The following is a 22,278-nucleotide window of genomic DNA, read 5'->3' as shown; positions in this document are numbered from 1 at the left end:
TTGAAATATCTACAGAATAAAAGATATGTGTTTCTTTTTGACCAGTGATTGGTGTATTTCATTTTGTGGTACTAAGCCTCGATATTTCTTTGATCTTTCAGGCAGACATTGGCAGTCTCTGCAGTGCTTGGAGTTGGAGTTGCTGTTGGAGGAGGGTCTCATTGTCTGCACCTGATGCTGACTTTAGAAAACACCCAGTGCTGCAAAGCCATGCTGAAGGGTGGACAAGGACAGTCTCTGCAGTGCTTGGAGTTGGAGGTGCTATTGCATTTGGGGCCCATTGCCTGCACCTGACACTGACTTTAAAAAACAGCTGGTGTGGCAAAGCTGCGGCGAAGGGCAGTCAAGGGCAGTCTCTGCAGTCCTTGGAGTTGGAGCTGCTGTTCGAGGAATGTGCTCATTGCCTGCACCTGACCTTGACTTTAAAAAACACCCAGTGCAACAAAGAGGCAGCGAAGCACAGACAAGGGTAATCCCTGCAGTCTGTGCAGCACGCTGTAGGTTGCTGATAACTGAAGGTGCTCCTTTGAAACAGCTAAGTTTGAAAACTGCCCGGAATCTGTGGGTTTTTGATCCTAGAGTCCTCAAAATTCCCAAAGTGTCCAAAGCTCCAAAGCCCAGGAGTTTACTAGCTGTGCGGGTTGTGTTACATTATAGTTTCTCTACGCAGCCAACATTGCAAATAACTAGAGGAAACGAGGGAAGGAGCATACCTGCTGTTGCGCCAGGTTCCCGTCTGGAGGCACATGTTGTTTTTGCCTTCCTGCCTGCCTGCCTGCTTGCCTGCTGAGTGAATTAATTCCCTGTTTGTGATCTGCGGTAGGCTTAGTTTCTGCTCTGCCTACAACCTGATAATTTCACTTTGGCTGCAGGCTGCCAAGGCTCTGCCGTGGTCTGTTTTTTCTTTTCAAGACTCAGGTTGAGAGCCAGCGCTGATGTTTCTCTAGAGGATGGGAGCCAGACTCTGCCAGCCCTGTGAGCCACTCGGGCATTCTACTTGCTTCGTACACTGTCGATTTTGGACATTTGACATTTGATTGTAAACAATGCAAATAAATAAAATTGTAGGCTCACAGTTCAAGAAAATCATATTTTCTCTGAGGTATTATCTGAGCCGTCATTTTATTTCTTAATTGTATTTCTTTACCTGTGTTAACAAGCTAATCATTTGGGTCAAAGCGCGCTGCTGTGCTAGGCTGTGTTGGGTGCTCCCTGTTGGCTATTTATGTTCTGGCCTTCTAAGTTGGCTAACTGCTGAATTAGAGGGTCCTAGGGTGTTATAGTGGTATTGGTTGTGGTTGTGGGTAGCAGCCAACATGGTGGAGCGTAAATCGACCTCTAGCCCCTCGGCTACACAGAGTTTGAAAAATCACAGAAAGCATAAGGAGAGGGAGAAGCTCACTGGCTTGGAGATTCCTGCAGCTAAGGAGAGGGCCAATGTGAAAAATAAGGCTCTGAAGGGGAGAGGACTTTGGATTTTTATCTGCAGAAGGTGGCAGGCATTTAGACGAGTAGATCATGGCAGCGGAAACACCATTTCGTCTACCTTGAGGAATGTTACTCCATCAACTTCATCCTCGTTGTGTTCCTCTGGGACCATGGTCCCTAGTACTGTTATCTCTGTAGACGATGAGACATCTGGGCTAGAGGTTTCGGACTCTGTCTCTGCCCGGTCCCTACCTCTGGCTCTGTTTCCAACTTTTCCCTGTAGCTGTTCTGAGTTTTGTCTAATGAAGCGACTGTGAGAGTCTCTGAGTGCTGTGGCTCTGTGGATGGTGAAGTGCTTACTTGTGAGGCCTCTTCTCTGGTCACTCTGGAGGATACTGCACAGAGCTCTAATGTTACTAGTTCCATCAGTATTACACATGTGCAGCAGGTAAATCTGTTTGCATTCCCTGTGGACCAATGCTTTCTTTTATAACGTTACCACCTGGGTCTATTCAACTCACAGACCCTACTATTTCAGAAGTGCCCAAAGAAGACTCATTGATTAAAATTTTAAATCAGGAGTTTTTAATACATTGCTGATCTTGGACGATTTGGTGATATTGCTAAAGCAGGATGATGCTTCTGACAGCTACTGTTTGAAATGTGTTCCTTCTGGAAAGCCAGATGCCTTGAGGGCCCTAAGTGTCCAATTTTTCAAACTATTCCAACTGAGGGAGGTTGGGTGCTATGAAATGACAGGGTGGTGACCCATATTCATGTATTTATAGATATACATTTTCCCTCTGACCTGCATTTGCGCCAATACCCTTGACATCGTTGCCCTACCTGCCTTCCCTCCAATAACCCTGTTGCCTTTGAAAGTAGATCAGGTGTTAGCAAGGAAGGTACCAATGAAAGTGGTCACGAATCAGAATTTCCTGCAGTTGCCTCCCGAAGCATTGCCCCTGGTGGGAGTCATTTTGAATGTGCCATCATTGGAGGCAGGTTTGAGAAAGGACTGTAGTGCTTTGATCAATAAGACAACCCAGTGGATTAACTCTAGCATTCAGGGTAGACCCATTGATCCACCCTTAATCCTAATGGCCCATCGAGTTCCGTGGGTTGGTCTCATAAGTAAACCCATTGATGGAGATTGGGTGGTGGTGACGCTTAAACATCCAGGTGTGACCATTTGTGTTTGCTTCTAATTTAGGTCTCCCGGGTGCTAAGTGGTGTGCATGGATGGCGTCGCTGAATTATTGCTACCCATATAGAAGGCCGTGGGCATTGTTATAGCAGAATGGTCTAACTAGACGAATGCTACATGGCGGTCTGAGGCTTACCTGATTGCCATTTCTGTACTTGCACAGGTCCCTCTGGGCCCTAAGGCAATGAGAGGTGCTACGGGCAGATTGTCCAAAGCGCATTAGTTGCTGTTTTCCCCAAATCGGTTTGCCTGTTTTATTGAAATGGATGATAGCGAAGGACTCTTACAGCCAGCTTTAAGTGTTCGCCATACCTCAATGGGCCCCACAGGTATTCCCAATTGTTTCCCCAATGTAATAAATACAAGCTGACTTGTTGTCATTCCTATCTTGAAATGTGGTAGGTGTTAAAACAAGGTCAGCATGTTTGGAGACCCAGTCCTTATATATGTCATTCTCCTGCAGGAGACGTGGTCTCTGGATGAAATCATTGTGGATGGTTTTGTTTCGTATGTGGAGATGGCCCAAAGAAACAAGAGGTGGTGGGACTTTGGAGGTCTGTGTACCTTGGTCAAATCCAATCTGGACAGCAAGTTGGTTGTGTCAAAGTTTCCATCTTCTTTTATCTTGGTGGTTAGAATTCTCAGACCTGACATGTATGATATATTGGATGTTAATTTTTACAATAGTCTGCACAGCCAATACGAGAAGAACTGTCTAACTGTGCTAGCATCAGTGTGTGTTGGAGGATTGTATCCCCATGACAACCTTGGAAAATCTGTGTTTAGTACTAGGGGGAGATTTCACTGGTAAACTGGGAGGAGGGCCGGTTAACATGCTGTATGATGATATGGAGGACGTGGTGGCAGGGATTTGGCTTCCAACTATGATGGACCCTGGACTATTTGCTGGAGGGCAGAGGTTATGGCACTACCTATATGACTGGGGGATGCAAACTGGAAATGGTCGTTTTGGTGCTGATATTCTAGCATTCAACAAAGGTAGCAGGCGCCCCTCTCTCGGAAGAACAAGGCATGATAACCTGTTCAGGGGTTGTTAACCACATTGAGAGTTCACAGCCATCTGCTTTTTGCTCACTGTACCTTTCACAGATGGGAAATATCCATTTGCATATCAGTCTTTGTCCCACCCACAAGGGCAGTCCAGCACCGAAATGCTATGGCAATTCCTCTCTGAACAAGAGTACCAACAGCAACCCCATACACGTGTTTCAGCCTTGTTGGGGAGCTGAGCCTCTCTAAGCACAGTGAGCAGGGAGTCCACGTCTGGTTGACCCAGGTAACCTAGGGTGACCAACCCGGAGTTCCTTCAAAGAATTCAACAAAGGTAGCAGGCGCCCCTCTCTCGGAAGAACAAGGCATGATAACCTGTTCAGAGGTTGTTAACCACATTGAGAGTTCGCAGCCATCTGCTTTTTGCTCACTGTACCTTTAACAGATGGGAAATATCCATTTGCATATCAGTCTTTGTCCCATCCACATGGGCAGTCCAGCACCGAAATGCTATGGCAATTCCTCTCTGAACAAGAGTACCACATCAACACCATACACGTGTTTCAGCCTTGTTGGGCATCATCAGTGAGGTGAAGCTGAGCCTCTCCAAGCACAGTGAGCAGGGAGTCCACGTCTGGTTGCCCCCAGGTAATCTAGAGTGACCAACTCCAAGTTCCTTCAAAGAATTCAACAAAGGTAGCAGGCACCCCTCTCTCGGAAGAACCTGTTCAGCATGTTGACTTTTTTTTTATGCGCTGGGCAGCTCCACCTTTGACTATTTTTGTGTTCCAGTCACATTCTGGGGTGAACTGACAAGGTTTAAAGTGGTGGATACTATTTGTAGTGACCACTTTCCTATTACGCTTGATATTGCCCTGGTACACACAGGGGTTCCCCGTGGACATGTCTATTTCCTGGAGGTGTCTCTGAACACCGCCCCTGGATGTAAGCTCGGGTGGAACCATGACAGAAATGTGGTATTATTGATAAAGGCATTCCAATCTATTCACTATGAATTGGAGACCTTGTTGTCTGGGACTATTGAACAGAATCTTATCTCGAGAGAGTTTGGGTTGCTGCTGTCCAATTTGTCTACACTGTTTTCTAGTGCAGTGTGTACAAGAATGGGGCCATTGAAAGCTGGACGGTTCGGCTCTAAATGTACTAGAGCCAAGTATCATCTACTTTCAGTATTGCGAAGCCCCTTGGACTCCAAAAATGGAATTATTTGTGCAAGGTCCCTTTATAAGAAGTTCTAGGCTAGGAGGAAATGGGTAATAGAAGATGAGGGATGGGGCAAGTGGGTTAGCGCTTCCAAGGACAATGACACAAAACTCTTTTGGGACATTTCAAATGTTTGCCTGTTCTATAAATTCAACCAGAAAGTCCTGGTCTCTAATGTGTCGGATAAGTCTTGGTTGGACCATTTCTCATCTCTATATAGTGTATCTCATGGGGAAGTGTATTGTATCATTTTACGTAGGGCAAATTGGGTAATCTGGTAGAAGGGGGCAATAATCCAAGGATTGCATTTACTGTGGATAATATTATCAAAACCATTGGATGTCAGCATTGTAATCAGGCACCTGGACCTGACAATGTTCCGGCCAATCTTTTTTTTTTTTGTGCCTACAGACTTGTGGTTCCCAGTACTGACGTAGGGTTTTAATGCGATCTGTGCTGGCGTCGCAACACCTCCATGTTGGTCTCACGCCATCATCCAGCCAATATACAAAAAGGGTTCACGGTAAGCTGCCGCCTCACATAGGCCTATATCTCTACTGGACTCTCTCTCTTTAAAATTCTAGGTCGTGCTATTCTATCAAGACTGGAGGAGTGGGTTGTGTGCAGTGGGGTTCTCTCATTGGTGCAGTTGGAATTTCGGCAAGACCTGAGTACGGCTGAGCAATCCCTCAATGTTTACATGTTGATTGCTTATTCCATTTACATAAAGGAGAAGCCAGTTTATTTGTCATTCATGGATCGGAGCACTTCATTTGACAAGGTCAATCATGCAGGTTATGGGACGTGCTGAGATCCATGAATTGTCCCCTAGTTGTGTAGAGCCTCCTGGCTAGACTGCATGATTCAACACAGGCCTGTGTTGGGAGTGGTGCAAATGGGAGATGCACTGCTTCATTTGCAGTGGAGTTAGGGGTGTGCCAGGGTTGTGCCCTGGCCCCTCTTCTCCTTTGTCTGCATATAAATGGACTGTATGATTACCTATTGAGATACTCGCCTGATATATCCAGGTTGGGTGGTCAGTCCCTGTCAGTCTTGGTCTACGCGGACAACCCTGTTATGATGGTGCATATCCCAAGAGCCCTACAGAGACTTAATTTTTATTATGTTTGCTTCATGGACAGTTTAGACTTGGTGGTAAATGCTGAAAAGTCAGATGTAATGGCCTATTGTAGGGGCGGCATATTGTGATATTCAGGGCAATGTATTGTAAGAGTGCTGTGATCCCCACAGTTTATAGTTTTGACTATCTCGGGATACGGTTCTCTTCTAATGTTGGCCCATCTCCCCATGTGAGCAAACAGGCTGTCTGATTTAATCAAGCAATGGCTGGGCTCATCAGGTATATGGGCATGTTTAGAGCTAAACCAATCAATCTGTTGCTGAAACTGTATGATTGGCAAATCAGCCTTGGTCACCAGATTTAGGATGCAGTTGTGGGCATACGCCAATGTTCATTTCATCCAAGTTGTGGAGAATCATTTCTTTAAGAAAATGTTGGTTCTTCCGTCCACATCTCTGAATTTTGGCGTACACCTAAAATTGGGCTCTAGATCTAATAGTGATGTGATCTACCTGCAGCCTGTTCTTGATTGGCTTAGATTTTGGGGTAGTGGGAAAGCAGCCGTTAACAACAAGCTGATTAATTTCATGATTGCTAAAGACACCTGCGTTAATGTTCTGTGGCTGTGTTACATTAGGAAACAACTGATGGAACTTAACATCACCCATTTGATCTCTCCTTCTAATGTTTTAACCCAAGGCGAAGTAAGATTGCTGACTAGCTGTTTCCATAACCATGTGGGAACAAAGAGAGAAATGATTGCGACGTTGAAACGAAAGAACAGAAGGTTAATGATTATTATGTCTACCAGTCTACAGAACTATTTATTAGAGCTGACTCCCCAGCGGAGCGTGTCCTCACAACAAGGGCACGGTTTGTTTGTGTCTTGCTACGGGCTGTGGTGGCAGCATGGTCTGGGGACGGGGAAAATCAGCCCTTCCCTTTGTGTGATGCATCATATGAGGACCTTGCCCACCTGATATTTTTTTGTCCTGCATATTCGAGAGTGAGAGACTCTGCGCTACAACCTCTGCTTCGTGAATTGGGTTTCGGCCAGTATCGGCCTGCTCTGATTTATTTGCTTTGGGCAGATACTCCACGTGTGGGATGGTCTCTCCTAACTTACTTTAAGTATGCAATTAGTATTGTGAAAGCATTTCATCAGGATTATGGTATGACATGCTGATTTTTATATTTTTTAAACATTTTATCTGTTATCTTTTTTATTTTTACTGATAAGTATTTTCTATCTTTTTGTACTGTTTTTATGGAATGTTTCTTATATCTCTAAAATAAACATGATATGATGATTATGATAAGTGCATCAACCTGAGAGAGGCAGTCTGACTGGGCAGGATTTGAAACTATAATATGGCATATGAACAAATGTGCTGCAACAAGTACACACCAAACTTAATATGTATTTCAACTTCAGTTATTTCAAGTGGTCAATATATTCCCTAAAGAAAGGTTACAAATTGGGCTACATTTAACACAAAGGGACTGCCTTACTAAAGCGTCTTTTAATGGGAAACCCCCATTGAGAAACGCTTTGTAAATCAGGCCCAAAATGCACATACTAGAGTGAAGAAACACGTTACAAAATTAATTGATCAGATCTGAAGTTGTCAACAATAGACAGGCAGAAAGTTCCTCAGCCCTGAGGCGCAGAATTTACAGTATTGTGACATGTTATGTTTTATAATCAACGTGCACTGACCTCTTTGCATTAGGCAACTCGCACCTCCTCCCGCCCCTGAGCTTGGGGCCCATTATGCCCTTCCATAAAGACGCCATTGAGCAGCGACTGTCACAACAGCAATGACAATGAAAACATGAAATCTTGCTGAAATAGTTGGCCATTGAAGACTAAATAGAGGAAAACATGTAATATTGTTGCTAGCAAATAAGCAATGACACGCAGTTTATATCAGACCTAACATATTATCAGAAACGAAATCTAAATTATGCCTGATTCACAGAATGGTCAACATATATAGACATTTCACATATATGCCAACATGCCCTATTCCATTTGGGAGATGTCAGTTCAGTGCTGATTTTGAAGTCGCATTCTGGGACATAACTTGTTGTCTTGAGAGTCTAACGTGGAAATTGGAGAATACAAGTCCCAGAATGCAAAGTTAACAGGCCTCTAGCGTCATCTGACTGAACTTTGCATGTTCGCATGTATGCGTTTTTTTGTGGTCTGGTGTGGCAACCTTCACTTCAAAGTAATGTGTACATTAAATGTTTTTATAGATTTCCTATCACTTAAAAACAGCCGGGCTGAACATATTCCTTCTGGTGCCACACGTTTCACACATTTCCATACATGCTAATTTATGTTCGTGTCTGCAACACGTACGGTGGAAGCGACATGTGTAATGTAAATGTTTCCAAAATGTTCTGAGACAACATTTAAATCCTGTGAATACACATTAAGCTGTGCATTTGTGTGAGCACATTCATTTCCAATGTACTCATCCAATGACACATCCACGATTCCCAGACCTTGAGAATTCCCTCTTTGCTGGTATTCTACTTCACTGCAACTGCATAAGGCAAATATGCGCTCTGACTAAGTACTTTGAAAAATAGGCATAACTTACACTTTTGTAAGGTAACATATTTCAAGTCATAACTCTCATATTTGATGGTGTCAGCAGTTAGGTATCAGCATTTTGGAATTGATGGGATTTAGGGCTTGTCCCTCTATTGAATGAAAGTTTCATGTATGTATTTGGGCAGAGGAATTAGTTGTTGCATGAAATGGCATGATCCATCATACCGCACAGTACAGCCTATGCTCACCGCATCTTCCATAATGGCAAAACAAATGTCTTTTTCACAATGCTGGTTGGAATAAGGCAAATTAAAGTCTGTACTACATTTCAGGATGGCAAAACAAAAGTCTTTTTCACAACAAAGATTCAAGTATTGCAAAAGGCAAGGATTTTCAAAGTTTCTGGTTGACAAAATGTTCAAAGAAAGCAAGAACTTAATATGACCAAGGGCCTCATTACACTGTAGGCGGTAACCATGGCGTTATTAGCGCCATGGTTGCCGCCGGTATTTTACTGTGTCCGTCTTGGTGGATGGCGGAATTACCGCCCTACTCCAAGGTGAGCGGGCGCGGTAATTCCCCATTCACCAAGGCCCTTCCCCATTCCCATTTTTGCCCCCACAGGGCTCTATGGGAATGGGGAAGGGGCTAATTACAGTACCGCAAATTGCCGTAAAACCAGACGTTAAAGTTGGTCCCGCAAAGGGAACTCGTAGTAAGGCGGTAAGGGTTAACGGTCACCGGTAGCATTACCAGTGACCGTTAACCCTTACCGCATTCCGTGTAATGAGGCCCCAAGTCTCTTTTCAACACACCAATTCAAAGTAAGTTTCCCGGTCCACTCTCCTTCCAGGAAACTCCTCAACTATAAACTCTTGATATCCTGGTTTACTCTCCTGCCAGCAATATCCCCCTTTTGGTTCACTTAGATCCCCTGGTGTACTCTCCTTTCAGGTATCTCTTTCCAAAAAGGCTTCACTACTTGAGATCCTTATCAGGCGTCCCTACAACATTCACTTTCTCCCTAAAAATCACACAATTGTGCTTCTTCACTAGCACACTGTTTGCTTGATTTGTTACTTGTGCCAATCTCCCCCAACTGATATCCCATGTCTGAGGGCTTCTTCAAGCTCTGTCTCTCAACCTATATTTCAATCTCTCATGACTCTTGGCAATGCTTGTACCAGGTTTCTCCCAGCTGACATCTCATGTCAGCAGAATTGTACAAGTGTTGCCTCTTTATTTTTCTCACAATCTCTTTTGGCTCTTGGCAATATTGGTTCCAGGTTTCTCCCAAATGACCTCTTACGTCAATAGAATTGTACCATATTTGTCCCTGTTGTTCTTCTGGCAATGTTTTTTGTCTTAGGCAATGCTGGTCCCGGGTTTCCCCCAACTGCAAATTTCATGTCAGGAGAAATGCACCACATTTGCAGTTTCCTTCCATTTCCATTACGTCAGTAGTCAGAAGTACTTACAGAATACTTTTAAGCAGTTCCATATGTCCTGGGGATCATATGCAATTAAGCTGACTCACTGGTTCACCATACTATTGCTGAAGAGGGCTTGCGAGGGGGCAGCATCCCCTTCAAGTCAGCGTCTCAAGGGGTCTGCGCATAGGCTCCTCTGTCCTTCACCGCCAATACCCACGCAACTCTGCAGGAGTGTATCTCTTTACGCAGCCCCACTGGGCACCGTCTGCTTTCTCTCTTCTTCTGGAGCTCCTCTCCTCCGGGCCCGAACGCTATCAACCTGCTTCTGGGGAGCATCTCTCCCTATGACTCCTTGAGGGATTTCCTCTGCCACCGGGCATGTGTCCCACTCCTCACACTCTGCAACCTTCCGTCTCTCTCATTCTGCATTCTTTTTGGTCTACTTGCTGCAGTTGCTTTAGAAATGTAAAGATCCTGCACAGATGATTAGATTAATGAAAACTAGAATACAAGGTATTCTTATGGTCACATTTCCTCCACATTAACTCTTTGCTCCACTTCCTCGTCATAGAGCTTGAGGCTTTCTGGGACTTGGAGTCCAAGGAAGTTTTAATGGATTTTAAATCATATGGTTGACCAGTTGCAAAAACATTACAATCACCATAAACATTAGATGATTCACAACAATATGCCATTGAAGACTCTGGAATTATGCTTTCCACCTAACAGAAAGGGGGTAAATGCTGTGTCTCTCCTGTTGGAACCACCTCCTCCCCCAGGTACCCATCTCATCCTCCATGAGCCTCTCTCCTGACACCACCCCCATGGTCAGGATTAGGTAGCGGCTGCTTTTCCCTGGCCATGGGGGAGGATACTACCACTGGGGAATTAGTGATGATTCTGCAGGATTCAACACAGCACCCGGTACAGCCGTGGAACGGGTGCTAATTGCTTAAAGTATGATTTTAATACATTTGTCAAAAGATTAATTTGTATTACTACCAGTCCATAAAAAGTTGCAGACATTGAATTTGAGCTTTTCATTACTAGGCGCTATTAATTCAATAACTTAACACCACTTTCCAAATGTGAGACTATGCACAGCAAAGTCTACAGAATTCCCTTGTTTTGCTTATGTACCCTCATGGCTGAAATAGAGGTGCAACTCAGCCAGTTCTTTTGATGAAATGACTATTATCCCCTCATGAGTACAAGGATGAGTAGTAGCTACAGTGCCTACTCGCCCCTAACACCTCTACAGTACAACAGTAATACCTATCATTAAGTTTTAAACAACTAGAGTCAAGATATATACATCCATCCTTCATCTTTTATAGTAATGTGGGCCGAGGGCAGGCTCTACACTTAAGAGGGTTGTTAATGTGAGACAGTGGCAGCTCAAACACCACAATGGTCCAAAATAAAGGAATGTCCAATCAAGGTTGTATAATATATATATATATATATATTCAGTAAAAAACTTTGTTAAAGGGACGTTATGGTTAAGTTGTGCTACTAAAAACCTATGAAATTCAGTGAAAAAACTTTGTTAAAGGGACGTGATGGTTCCAAGTAAAACCGAAAAACCCTTGAAATTCGCCAGTTATGGTAAGCTAAGCAACCATAACTCGCGCCACCACCGTGTACTGCTAAGACTAACACCCAGGACATCAAAGATGACATCACAAATGTCATTGATGACATCACTGATGACATCACATGTCTGGCTCACTATTTTTTCTTTTGCTGACATATCTAGGCCACATGGTTTTCTTCAGTAACAGTCAGAAACTAAGACTTTTATTTTATTTGTAGACATATCCTTCATTTTTTTAATTACAGACCATACAAAAATTCCAAGCATCTCACAACAACAATCAGAGGATATCACTCTACAGCAGATTAATCAAAAAATGGACGGCCTTATGCAAAATTTTATGGATTTGAAAAACTTTGTGGAAAATTATGTGAAACCCCCAACAGCACACCATTGTCCAACCTGCACTTGTCCCCCTCACCCTATCCCACGCAGTTAACCCCAAACCCTGTCTATGGACCAAAGCGTTTCGATGAGATTTCCTTCCCTTCTTCACCTGATCCCAGTCTAGAAATTTCTAATTCTCCTGTTTTTGTTTCCGTTTCTGCCCCACCTTCCCAGTCATAATTGTATATATATATGAAATAAAGTTACTTTTCTTATATTGTGTTGTAATTACTTTCAGTTCCTTGTGATAAAACCAATTTAGGTGTCCACGGACACCGCGGTTGTTCGGAAATGTTCGTAAAGAAACGAAAATGTAACTGTCCTGAGGACACTACATCTGTCCGTAATGTTCTCATGCAAGTTCAAAATGTTCTAAGAACACTCGTAGTGTCCTGAAATGTTCGTAAAGAAACAAAAATTAAAGTGTTCTAAAGAACACTATATCTGTCCGTAATGTTTGCTATCAACTTAAAACTGTCCTAAGAACACAATTGGTGTCCTGAAATGTTCGTAAATAAACGAAAATGATGTGTCCTGAACAACAGTACAACTGTTCGTAGTGTTCGCTACCCAATTGAAAGTGTTCTAAGAACACAATTGGTGTCCTGAAATGTTCGTACATAAACTAAATTACATGTGTCCTGAAGAACACTATATCTGTCCTTACTGTTCGCTACCAAGTTTAAACTGTTCTAAGAACACACGCGGTGTCCTGAAATGTTCGTTTCACGTGTGACGCACTTTTAATTACTTCAGAACCCGAACATTGTCCGTAGGACATCAATGCGCATGCGCTGACCAATCTCCGTGCACTTGGTGTCCTGCGGACAGGCGCTTCCTTCGCAGACTAGTTCGCAAACAGATCATATGACCGCGCCCACGCTCATCGTGTGTCCTGAAATGCGGACACTGTTCGTGTCCCCGAACAATTTAAAAGTACATTTTCAGTTAATCCATAATATTTTTCAATAAAATCTCACCATGCCACAAGTCCCACATAGCAATCGTGAGTTTCTATATACCTTTTGAGACTTTCCGATCCTTTTTTTGTGTTCGATCTGTCCGCGCACAGTGTGCATGTCCGCGGACCACGCACAAGCACTCCTATAAAAGACCACGCCCAAGAGCTTATTCCCATTTTGTTTCTGGCTATTCTTCAGAACACAGTGATTTTTGCTGCCACCTACACCATCATCGACATGGCATCCTTGGCTGCTGAACTGCCACTTGGTGCTGCACCTGCTTCAGCACCACCACCACCCCCTCCACCACCACCACCTCCCCAAGGGCCTGAAGAGGGGAACAGGACTGAGGATGTGGAGGAGGAAGAAGAGGATGATGAGAATGAGGTAGAGGAAATCCCTACTACCTGCACTAGGCATGAGTCTTGGGTGTGGCGGTTATTTACCATTCATGGGAATGGTCCTAAGGCTCGTGCGAACCATATTACCTGCAATGAGTGCAAAATGATACTCAGTCGCGGGCAGCACGGTAACTACAGCTTTGGGACCACTACTATGAAGCGACACCTGAGGTCATTTCACTCTGGGGCTATTCGCAGGGTTGTACTTTGCGAAGAACGTAGCAGGTTGATTTCCTCTACTTCATCCTCTGTTTCTGATCCTGTCACCACAAGGACCACTTCTGTGGGACAGCGTCTTTCTCAAGCTGCCTCACAGGCAATACAGAATGCTGATGACCCTTACCTTTCAAGGGTCACAGTTGTATGTATGTACTGTGACACAGTACTCTGCAGGGGGGAGCGACTTCGGAGTGCTTTTGAGACTATCGTCTCAGAGCACGAGAAGACCTGCTCACTACCCAAATAAAACCCACTCTACATCTTCCTCTCTCAGCTCGCCCTTTCTTATCCCTGTGGTTGGTGTCCCCCCCTTTACCCTCCTTTACCCTCCTCTCCTAGTGTGTCATGTCTGAAAAACCAAAAAAAATACAAAATTACAAAAATCCAAAAAAAATAAGGCTCTTTTCAGAGCCGCCTTTCCCAGTTAAAAAATAGAAGTGAAAATAAATGAAGCAGAGCTCTTTGTATTTTTTAGAAGTCCGTGGACAGTTCGTGAACATTAAAAAAATTGGGTTGCTACTCCATCACAAACATTGTAATTTTCTCTGGAAAGAAGTGGTGGCTCTGAAAAGAGGCTTTGGGTGGTGTTTGTAAGTCAAAAATTGTAAATGCTTAACATCTACTTCAAAATCGTTGTTGTAATTCCAAAAAAGGTCGCAATGCATTTTGTACATTTCTCAGAAAAATATGATTGCCAGCATAAGTAAGATGGACTCCATCTCTGCGAAAAATGTATGTACTACAAAACATAATATTTTCGTTGTGAAAAGAAGACATGCCAAAATCTCTTAGAAAGCCACAAACAGCCTTATTAACATTGCGCCTTGCTTTTTCCATTTGTGGACCAAATGAAGAAGAACAAAGCCACATTTGTCTCTGCGCAATCCGTGAAAATATCACTTGAGAATTAGGAAACATGTCCATAACCTTCCTCAGTCCTTCTTTCATAGCAAATTGCAAAAAAATTCCAGTCACATGTCCTAAACTGTTCCCTCCACAATGAATTACAATTATGTCTGGATGTTGCTCTGTCTCCAAAGTAGCACAGAGAGGTAGCAAGTCCAACCACTTCATTCCACGTACTCCATGCCAGTGTGCTTCCACATGTGGGAATCCAAGATCTACAGCTACTCCACAGCTTTCTGCATGCACCTTCAACCAATGTATCCACGAATCTCCTAAAATCCAAACAATCTGTTTTCTGAAACACACAGCCATAGCTATCTTTTGTTCTCTCAGCAAAAAGAGTATCTGAGAAAATCTCTCCTGGCACAACACACCCACCAAACTTTCCTGACCAATCCCTTTCAGTGCTTATTCTCATTTGCATGACTTCTGAACCCAAAAATCCCCGGATGTAACTCCCGATGTCCGCGAACTACCGCCATGTCCGCGGACATATCGTAACATGAACAGCCCTTCTACCATTTCCACTACACTCTCTCTGCCATTCCCTCATTGGATGTACCTCAAAAATCACATGACCATGCACCAATCACATTCAAGACCTCTACATCTAACTGCATCATCATAGATCAGCACTGCAAATGTACTCTGAATCTCTCTGAGTACAAGTGTCATATCATTGGCAAGCAGCATCTACCAGAAATACTGTACAAGTCTTCAAGATTTCTACTTGCAGCTCCATGCATATCCATATGCATGAACACAAACTTCAGGTATGCATATTTTCTGTATAGTAGATGACATAGCTCTCAACCATTTTTGTTTTACAGGCGGGTGAAATCACCGGATTTTGTTTTTGGCGGGTATATGCCCATTGGAATGAATGGGCATGCAGGAGGCTTGGCGCGTGAGTCTGCCCTTTACAAGGCGTGTGACACCCGCAAAAAGCGAGTGAGTTGAGAGCTATGGTAGATGAACACATTTTCAAACAGACTTTTACCTTGTAAAATCTGTAAAATTAATTTACTGTACTTTTTTCAATTTCCTAAAATCAACTATCACTTATACACCTTTATACTTTTTACTTTCTTTATACACACACACTCAAATCATGTTAAACTAACATTTTTTAAATGAAATATATAGACTACATATATTCAAACAAAATTGCATGCAAATACAATCTATGTTTAAACCTTTATAAAAATACTTATACAATTTCATATTTTTTGTTTGTATTTATTTATTTACTTAATTACTTTAAATTAGACATGACATTGAGGCGCTATTACCTAGAACAGTTTACTTACAGAAACAGTGGTATTCACTAATATATTATTAATTTCACAAGACATAGTAAAGATATTTTATTTTTGCTACAGTTAGTCATTCAATACAATTTGTTCATTAAGAACATATCATATGTACTAAACTGATGCAATGTATCTTATGTAAATAAATTAGTTTAATGGTTTTACAGAAGGCATTGAGGATTTCAATTAAAAAAATCAATATCTAAATTAAAAACAGTGCTATATACAAACAAAGTTACTAATTTGAAGCTTTTACAGTTGCAGTGAAGACCAGTTTCCTGAAAAGAAGCAGCCAAATTCGAAGAAGAAAGAAAAACTAAGAAGTTACCTGTTAATTAAAAAAAAAAGTAAGTAAAATATCACCATAATATTTATATTATTAATCAAATATACTATAACATTAATACAAGCTATTTTGATTTCTTAAAATAGAGATTTTGTACCATTTTGTCCAAACATGTCCATGTCTTAAACAGCGATTTACAACCAGAATGGCCCACAAATTTCTATTTTTGGACACACAAATTAGCCAACTGAACCACTACAATTTTCATATTATAGAACAAACAACTGTTTTAATTGTATACATTAGATTCACTATTTGTACTTTTCCACACCACTAGCTTACTTTTTTTTGTCATCTGAACCCCAGTTTAGTAACACATAAATTCAAGAATACCTATCCCTACTAGTTTTAGTTCCCAATGCACAATCACACACCATTACATACATCTTTATCATCTTACTCAAACACTCATGCACACAGCACACATACATTCCAGAACACCCCAACCCATATCTTCTTTATTTTTTTCAACAGACCCTAAAGAATGCCTACCAAAAGACAACTCCGTAGAAAGCAACGCAAAATTAGAGCAAATGAAAATAAAGGTGTCCAACATAAGCATCCATCTCTAGCAGAATTTGTAAAAAAAGTTGAAATAAAACAGCTAATACAATCATTTAGTGAAACACAAGAAGTTTCAAGTACAACAACTTTGCTTCCTCTATCAAAATGTAAAACAAACCAAAAAACAATTAACAGAAAATCAGCTATCAGTACAGATAAAACTACTTCTTCACATTTTAATATAGTGCAAAGTAAGCATACCAAGAAAAGTATTTTAGCCAAAATATACCGTCACAAAGTCCTTCAAAATCTTATAAAAACAGGAGAGAAATCAGGTTAAAAGCTTAAAACCTATCGTAGGAAATTAATCTTAGAAGCATTGATGGACAGTGCAATTCTTCTCAAAAGAAATGTATTTATTTTACTGTTAAACAAAATGAAACCACTAACAAAACTAATAACTAAATTACAAAAAAGACTTCTCAATAAGCGAAATGTTAACAGAAAGAACTTCTTAAGTATCTGCGGAGGTGAATGGAATCACACTACGAGCACAGAACCATATTTTAATGAAGAAGCGTACAAACACAAGCAACGAATACAATTGCCATAAATAGCAGTGGTCGAGGTTATGAAAAAGTGAATAATACCATAATGGAACAAGAAGTACTCCTTACAAAAATATGCCCTGAAAACTTAGAATTACCCCTCCATTCAACTGAATCAGAACGTCTAGTGTACAAATGGCCATGCACGTCAATGTGTAACATTCCCAAACAATGTTTCAAATCTTTACACCAATTCCTCAATAAATATGTAAAAAGCAAAGACAAAATCAAAATTAAATTACTGCAAAATATAGATACCTGTCCAGTGCGCAAGTACACAGGACTACAAGGACATTCATTGGCCTGCATTACAGGACCTACTTGTAAAACCACTTTCCATGATATCAAAAGGATATCAACACATCATTCAACTATACGAAATCTAGTCTATAAACTGTACTATGCTAAAAGTCCTGCTTTAGCACTAGCAAAGTTAAATAACATCCTTCTACATGGTACAGCAAAAGACCTACTTGAAGAAATTAACTCTATCCAGAAAAAATATTTTGGAAGTGAAAGCCATTTACAGAATGAAATAGCTTTAAACCAATTAAGCAACAATTCTACACATGGCAACCTTTTGCTAAACACATACAAAAAAGGAATACTAAAACTTAAAAGTACATCAGCTGAAGTACCAAACCATGTATGTGTATGTTGCCGTAGAATTCTTTATAAAAGTAACACAAAAACTATGGACCTATCATACAAAATAGAAGACAATGAAGATTCTAAATGGTTTGAATTAGCTCTCTACCTTCTAGCAGAAAACAAATATGAAATAACTGAGCCCTTAATACCTTGCAGTTATTGCACTACAAAACTTGACAACAACCAAACTCCTTCACGTTCTATCACAAATAATTTCGAATTATACCCAGTACCAAAACCTCTACAACAACTTAATTTATATGAGAGCATCATAATTCAAACAGTACACCCATTTCAAGCAATAATACGCCTTCAACCAAAAACAGCAAAATTACCTCCCTCTGAATTGGTAAAAGGCATTCGTGAAAAAGTAGTTTATTTACCATTAAATCTAAAAGAAAATGTGCATACTCTAGGAGTGCAACGTCCAATACAGCAATCTTTAATTATATTAGTAAATGGAGTACCTACAAAAGACAAAAAAATATGGCAACAGCTGGTAGATTTATATAAAGTTAGACAAGCCTTCCAATATCTTAAAGAGAATAATGAATATTACAAAGAAATTAATATTGAAGAAAACTTGAAAGATACAACTGAAATAATTCAAGAAAAACAAGAAGCTGGTCAATTTGAGCTACTAGATCCTGCTACAATATCAAATACTTTAGACCATTATACAATTCATCCTTTGCACTGTAATGACACCGTACAAGATGTACTAGAAACTTACCAAATGCGTCAAACAAAAGGATCGCCAATCAGTATATGGGAAAAAAGTATAGAAGCACGTGATTTTCCTCTACTCTTTCCTACTGGCAAAGGAGGAAGGTATGATGATAGACCTATTCAAATATCAGCTTCAGAATACCGCTCATTACGGACGTATTCTGAAAATCCCAGATTTAGACCAAATGTGGAATACATATTCCACCTACTCTTTGAAAGTGAACTAGCAACTTTATGTTACGGAGTTGCACACATATTAAAATCAGGATCACACTTTCAAAATATGACAGCTACACAATTATTAGAGAAAGTGCAACAAAAGGATGAGGTTTTACAATCAAATATTACAAATCTATTAGCAAATATGCGTGGTACTAAAGAGTACTGGTTTCGACGTCATGGAGATGTATGTTGTATGATCAGAAACCTTGGCCCACCCACTTGGTTTGTTACATTAAGTTGTGCAGAATATGCATGGGAAGATTTACATGATTTCCTACGCATATCAAATAAAAACAAAACAAACATAGATATTCTAACACCTGGAGAACTTTGTTCTTTGGATCCTGTTAATGTTTCAAGATATTTTCACCATCGCTTCATTGCTATGCTACATTTTATTTGTAATAAAACTGTTCCTCCCCTTGGAGAAGTGCAACACTTCTTTTGGAGAAAAGAATACCAAGCCAGAGGAGCACCACATATCCACATGCTTTTATGGATTAAAGATGCTCCTAAATTTGGTCAAGACAGTGATGCCACTGTTTTACAGTTTATTGAAAAATATGCCACTTGTGAAATTCCATCAGAAGCCACAAATAGTGATCTTGGTGCACAAATTTTACAATTTCAAAGACACAAATGTGGAAAATATTGTCTTTGCAAATACAAAAACAAAGGCAAATACTACACCAAATGCCGATTTGGTTTCCCTAGACCAGTTACAAATACAGGTCAAGTAAACAACCTCATGTCTTCAGTTAGACATAGTGTTAAAGGTAAGTCACCTAAAAATACATATTACATAAAAAGAAAAGAAAAATATATCAATGATTACAATGATTATAATGCAATCATTGCCCACTTATGGTATGCAAACATAGATGTGCAGTACATTGCAGACAATTCTACTGCAGTTGCACGATATGTCATAGCATACTTAACTAAAGCAGAAAAGACAGAGCTCCAAGACCTCTGGAATGGCCTGTCATCAGATAAAACAGTATCTCAGAAATTATACAGCTTGGGCATAAAAATGCTCACCCATAGAGAATGTGGATCTTATGAAGCAGCTGATAGTTTAACTGGTACTTCATTGTATGGTAAATCTGAAAATATAGTATGGCTAAGTCTTGGTCCAGCTAAATCTAGAAAAAGAGTTCTAAAATCATATGAAGATATAGAAACAATAGCCAAACATGATCCCAACAGCCAAGACATTTTAAAAAACAATTTATTGGACACATACTACCCAAACAGAAGTAATACTTTGGAAAACATGTGTCTATACCAAATAGCCCAAAATTACACATACAAAAATAATATGAAACCTGATGAAAAAAAGGTAAATATAGAGTGACAGACCGTGAAGGCAGCTTAGTTAAACTCACTAAACCAAATTTAATTAATCATATCAAATTGTCATTGAAGACTCCTCAACATAAAGAAGTATATTACATGTCCCTGCTACAACTCTTCAAACCATGGAGAAAAGAAGAACAATTACTAGATAACTATGACTCATATGTGGATGCTTTCAAAGCAAATGAAAGCACTATAACTGATGTAAACTTTACACAGTACAAAACAATGTTGCACAATGAACAGCAACATGAAGAAGAACTTCAAGCCCAACTAGATAAGGATACTCCTGACAGTAGTCAACCTTCTGTAACAGGAAGCCAAGAACCACTGGGAGAACCACTCCCACAAATGAGGCAGAATTAGCTATGATAGAAGTAGAAAACACCATGTGTCAGTATGAAGATAAGGAAGACTTAACTATACTACAATCAAAACTAAACAATGAGCAAAGTAGCATTTTTCAAGAAGTAACAAAACAAATTGCACATGGTGTAAAACAAGAAAATAAAGAATGTTCCTGCCATAATTATAAACCTATACTACTGTACGTCAGTGGTGAAGCTGGTCTGGCAAAACATTCCTAATCAAAATCATTAGTAAGTTCCTTCAACAATTGACAAACAACAAACTGTCAGCTGTTGTCACTGCCCCCACATGTTTAGCTGCCTACAACATAGGTGGTGTTACATTACACCGATTACTACTATTACCAGTAGAACACCAGAACAAATTAGACTATTACAAACTTTCTGCAGAAGCTGCAATGGAATTACGCAGAGTATTGAAACAAATGAAAATGCTACTAATAGATGACGTGAGCACGGTCTCCAACCTGATATTAGCTTTGATTCACCTCAGATTACAAGAAGTACTCAAAACAGACTATGAAGAGCTCTTTGCAGGAAAACACATTATTGTTTTTGGAGATCTGCTTCAATTAACACCAGTAAAAGGTGAACCTATTTTTAAAACATTAGGGCACAAACTCTGCCGTAAAACTGTTGGCAGCATTGGAAATGTCAACCTTTGGCAACATTTCCAATACAGAGAATTAACAGAAAACATGCGCCAATCTGCAGATCTAACTTATGCCAACATTTTAAAAAGTTTGAGAGTTGGTATACTTTCTAAAGAAGCAGAAGCAACATTGAAAACCCGGTACATTAATGCACTTTATGGCGATAATGCATGTGCTACAGATGTTATGGAATAATTAGCCCACAAAAATGTCAATTGTATGGCCTTAATGCCAACTCTTGCAAGCTGTTTCAAATTCAATGAAATCATGCTAAGTAAAGAAATGCAACCAATAATGGAAATTAGCGCCACAGACAAACTAGATGTACATGGTATGACACTACCCATGTGTGACCAAGCCACAACAAGACTAAATAATTTAGAAAAATCAATCTAAAAAACAGCAGGCTTAGAAAAGATGTTAAAATTATCCTTAAATTGCAGAGTAATGCTTAAACATAACCTTGACGTGGACCAAGGACTAGTTAATGGAGCACTGGGTACAGTTGTTGGCTTTCAAACATACCCACGTGACAACAAAATTCAGTTTGTCAATATACTCTTTGACAAACTTTCAGAAGTAAAACGGATAGGACGCTCAACAGCTAGATTCCTTCTCTTCAAAGATATGTATGTACGCAGAGAACAATTTTCTTTAACTCTTGCATACGCAGTCACGATTCATAAATCACAAGGTCTTACCCTAGACAAAGCAATGATAGATATTGGTAACACAGTCTTTAAAGAAGGCATGAGCTACGTAGCACTATCACGCTTACGTACACTTGACGGTCTATTTCTAATCAACTTTGATGCAAGTAAAGTAAACGCTGATATTCCTTGCATTTTAGAATATAATAGACTTCACTCACTATACACTCCCCATCTAAACACATATTCTGTTCCACAAAAACTAAAACGTTGTAAAAGAAAACTAAATCAAACAGAAATGCAACAGGACGTCACTGCAAATCCTCCAAAGAGTGTAAAAGAAACTAATACTTCATCAAGTACCACAAACAAAAAAGAATCAATTAGAGAAAGTAAACCAGGTGCTTCTTTAAAGAAGGAAGACAAACTCCAAAAAAAGCAGTTAGATACAGA

The sequence above is a fragment of the Ambystoma mexicanum genome, chromosome 8, assembly GCF_040938575.1.
Source record: "Ambystoma mexicanum isolate Mex_15411 chromosome 8, UKY_AmexF1_1, whole genome shotgun sequence".
NCBI classification, from domain to species: Eukaryota; Metazoa; Chordata; class Amphibia; order Caudata; family Ambystomatidae; genus Ambystoma; species Ambystoma mexicanum.
Note: the sequence above shows the minus strand (reverse complement) of the source record.